Source organism: Orcinus orca, chromosome 12 (genome assembly GCF_937001465.1).
Source record: "Orcinus orca chromosome 12, mOrcOrc1.1, whole genome shotgun sequence".
In the NCBI taxonomy this organism is placed as follows: domain Eukaryota; kingdom Metazoa; phylum Chordata; class Mammalia; order Artiodactyla; family Delphinidae; genus Orcinus; species Orcinus orca.
The window spans coordinates 89,573,394-89,577,981 of NC_064570.1; the positions used below are offsets into that span (position 1 = coordinate 89,573,394).

Below are 4,588 nucleotides of genomic sequence, written 5' to 3' on the forward strand. Positions count from 1 at the left end.
GGACTACAAGAAAAAAAGAAAAACAAGTAAATCGTGAAGCATATACGATAAGGAGTCACCACGGTCCAGAGCACAAGCTCTGGAATCACACAGGCTTGGATCGAATCCCGGCTAAGCCACTACCATCTATATACCCTGAAGGACAGGCCAAGGGTTAAATGTTCTTTTACCAAATTTCAAACAAGAAGTGAAGAAAGAACCTATCTGCCAGGAAGGGACATCGTGGGCTGCAGCATCCAGTCGGATCAGGGCTCTGCATCTCCTGCTCAGAAACCTTGGCCACCTGGCTCATGGTGATGCTGGCAGCTGAGCAGCCCTGGAGAAGGCGATCCTGTCTCCAGGTCTCGCAGAGGAGCTGGGGAGGTCTCCGGACGAGGTGGCCCACACCCTGGTAAGCTCTGGCTGCCTCCTGCCCTCAGGTCTGAGCAGGCTCTGGCCTCTGGGCCCAGTGGTGGGGAAGGCCTGGCCGATACATACGCAGGGCTGAGGGGCCTGCAGAGCCAGTCCCCAGGCAGGGTGAGCTCTGGAGGAGGCTTCCACAGTCCCCAACAGTCTCCGCATGGTGGCCCATCTGGTGCCAAACACCTGCCACCCACAGCCAGACGTTCCAGCCACTAGAAAGTGCAGAAGGGGTCCCGCCCTTTGCCTTTGGGCCGGGGTTAAGCCACCAGCTGGGCTTGCATGTGACCCCTGCCTCACCCCCTGCCCCGCCCGCTCTTTCTCTGTGACACGTACAATGGATATGTCATAAAGCCAGGCAGAGCCAGTGCTATAAATTCAGAGGAGTCAGAATCTAAGAAGAGGCTCTCCCACTTTCACTCTCTGCTCTCAGATCAGGCAGTCAGTACCTCTAATATGGAAGCTATGGACACCACACCTCCTTCACATGCTGTCCTCTTCCATTCTGCTCCTGTTTTCCCCAGCACCCCATTTACGGCTTTGATGGGCATCGGTGCTTCAGCAGGAAGCACATCAGACCCCGAACCTATGGACACCACACCTCCTTCACACGCTATCATCTTCCATTCTGCTCCTGTTTTCCCCAGCACCCCATTTACGGCCCTGGCGGACATTGGTGCTTCAGCAGGAAGCACGACAGACCCCGAACCTATGGACACCACACCTCCTTCACATGCTGTCATCTTCCATTCTGCTCCTGTTTTCCCCAGCACCCCATTTACGGCCCCGGCGGGCATCGATGCTTCAGCAGGAAGCATGTCAGACCCCGAACCTATGGACACCACACCTCCTTCACACGCTGTCATCTTCTATTCTGCTCCTGTTTTCTCCAGCAACCCATTTACGCCTTTGGTGGGTATCGGTGCCTCAGTAGTCAGCACCTCAGACACCGAACCTATGGACACCACACCTCCTTCCCACGCTGTCATCTTCCATCCTGCTCCTCTTTACCTCAGCACCCCATTTACGGCTTAGGCCGGCACTGGTGCTTCAGCAGGCAGCACCTCTAACACCAAAGCTATGGACACCACACCTCCTTCCCAGCGTGTCATTTTCCAGTCTGCCCTGTCTCCAAGTATAACCACTACCCATTTCACACCGCTGTTCCAAGTTCTGGGAACACACCACCCAGTGATAGCGATGCCTCAGCCCATGCCTCGACTCATTTACCTGCAACGTGAGCCAACAGATAGACCAACACTTCAAAGTTATGACAGAAAGTTGAGTAAGTTATACGCTTGGAATTTCATTTATTATTATTAACAAGCACAACTGTAGTGCTTAGACTATAACAAGTACTATTCTAAGGGCTTACCAAATATTAACTCACTTATTCCTCATAATGGCAACCCTAGAGGTAGGGAATATTCATAATGTTCACTTTTTTGGGGGAAACTGAGGCCCAGAGACGTTGAATAGCTTGCCTATTGCCACACAGTAAGTAGGTGGCAAAACCCGGGATTAAAACCAGACCGTCTAGACTTCCATCACTTTGCTGTGTTACCATACTATAAGTTGTGGTTAGGGAAGGAACTAAATTGACAAGACTCTGAACTAAAAGGAGAAGGGAGAAATGAGAAAATGAGTGATCCTAGAAACTAGAGAAGATTTAGGCTCAGGAATTTCTGGTGATGAGACCCGGAAGAACAAGAACTTGGTTGGAATATTAACTTGGGGTAGTATCTGAATCCATGGAGAAATGGTTTTGTTTTCTGTAAGATTTAGAAAGGTCAGTTGGATGAAGATTAATGAAGACAAAAGTAGAAAGGAAAAGAAAAAGGTGCCTTAAGTGAGACATAACCGCTTCCCTCTACGTACCCACAGGTGGGGTCCTGTGGGAAAGGATGGAGCTCTCTCTACCGGGTTGGTCACCAGGCTGAACAAGGAGAAACATGGCAACCATTGTACTGGTTTTGATGATCTCTCAAAACCAAGGCTTCAGTTTCCAAGAACGACCTACGGTAGCATAACTAGTGTGTGTCACACATGCCACTAAGGGTGTTTCCAGTCACACATTTTAATTGGAGAAATACTTCCTATGAGGTAGGCATTAGTTCCCTATCGCTGCTGTAACAAATGACTACAAATGTGCTTGCTTCTAACAAAACACACTTATTTTCTTATGGTTCTGGAAGACAGAGGTCCAAAACCAGTTTCCCTGGGCTGAAACCAGAAGTCGACAGGGCCATCCATCCTCCTTCTAGAGGCTCTAAGTGAGAATCTGTTTCCTCGCCAGCATTCCTTCACTTCTGGCCACATCAATGCAACCCCAACTTCGTCATCACATTCTCTTTGGAGTACAAATTCCCTCTGCCTCTCTCTTACGAGAACACCAGTGGTTATATTTGGGCCCATCCAGGTAGTCCAGGAGAATCTTCCCATCTGAGAACCATTACTTTCATCCCACTGGCAAAGTGCCTTCTGCCATTTAAGGTGACATTCACAGGTTCTGGAGAGTAGAATGTGGACATTTGGGGGCAATGGTATTATTCAGTCTACTACAAGGTAGATACTATTATCTTTCTCAGATGTAGGAAATGACGTTTAGGGAAGTAGTTTGTCTCAGGTCTACAATTTCCAGAGTAGAGACTTAAACTCTGCCACTGACACTTTAGGACACACCCTAAACAACTTTAATCTGTGTCCTTAACTACTGCATAATCCTTGGTTAAGAGTCACACTTAGGTATCAAGACCCAATTGAATACAACACAAGTACTGTCTCCTCTTTCACTATGTTTGCCTGGTGTACTGATGAATCTTGCCCAGAGCAGAAGAGTTCAGAAAACTGTCATGCAGGTTTACGAAGAGAAAGCATTTACTGTTTGACGTGCCCGGAGTAACGGAAGGCTTTTTCAAATAAAATATGCCACCAAATAGTCAAGTGTCACAACAGAGGTAACCCCGTGGGTGTCACGAGGAGACTAAAATTATCTCCAATTGTGCAGGAGAGAAAAGTTTCACTGAAGGCAGGTGTAGTTCAGCTAAGCCCTACAGCACAGAAGTAGGAATGTGGGTATGTACGAATGGGAAACAGTTTAATGCAGAATGGATGAGAAATATGCATTCGACCTATTCTAAAACAACTGGCTTATTAACTCAGTAAATCGATTTGGTCAGTCAAACTAGCTTTAGCTGATTACTTATCCAGGGAATAGCTGTTTAGAGTAATTTTTGTGATAGAACAGTAAATAAAATGGTTGAACTATAGCTTTAGGCTTGCTAAGTGAAATAGATTGCTCTAGATGATTTTCAAGTGACTTACTTGGTAGTACTCACGAAATTGGGGGTTAACAATTGCTTAAGAAAACAAAGAGAATTGGTTTTAAATAAAGTAGTTACTGTGTAAACTATCTGTTCAGTAGCTCATGTTAAACGGATGTTTAGAATCCCCATTGGACAACCAACTACTTTTTTGCAAATGGCAATGTGAATTGCTCTCGCATAAACTATAGCAATGACCACCTATCTAATTTGTTGTCCAAACCAGAAATCTTCTAACAATACTGGTGTCCTAATAAAAATAAGCACGAAGGGAACACACACTGGGTGTCTCCCGTGTGCCTGTGCATGCATCTATATCTCACTGAACCCCCATAACAGCCCCCAAGAGAAGGACTCTGAGTGTCCCCATGCTGCTTGTGGAGAAACAGGCACAGGAAGGTTCAATAGTCTATCTACCTAATATCACACAGAGGGTGGGAGAGCCCGTTTTTAAACCACCTGCCTCCAATTCCAGGTGCCTGGAGCCAGACTCAGCCTACAGCTCTCTTCTGCTCGCCTGGAGGTGAAACAAGGTGTCATGATTAATCAAATCCCGTCTTCACTCATCAAGGTAGCTTGAACACCTGCACGTCCTCCAAGTAGCATGTAGCATAAGCAATAAGATGTTTGCCCCGTGATCGTCCAGGAACTTGGAATCAGCTGTGCCTGGTTAGGCTGAGCTGGTTTAGAGTGGAGAGGACCACCGATCTTCCACTTGGGCAAGTGCCTTTTGACCTCCTGCCATCAGAGGGCCGAAAACTCCAGCCTGAGAATGTGCTGAGGCCTGTAGCCTAGTTACGCCAGCTCAGAACAATGATGAGCACACGTTTTTCCAATCACCTTTCCTCACGCTCCCCATGCCTCAT

At 47.3% G+C, this 4,588-nt stretch overlaps 1 long non-coding RNA gene across 1 annotated transcript; it reads left to right on the top strand.

Annotated features, from left to right (window-relative positions):
• The first annotated feature begins 1,541 nt into the window (after positions 1-1,541).
• LOC125960642 (uncharacterized) lies at positions 1,542-4,290 on the top strand. Its single transcript, XR_007470509.1, has 4 exons — positions 1,542-1,684; positions 2,284-2,502; positions 3,407-3,474; positions 4,198-4,290. It is a non-coding gene; the product is annotated as an uncharacterized LOC125960642 (long non-coding RNA).
• The last annotated feature ends 298 nt before the right edge of the window (positions 4,291-4,588 follow it).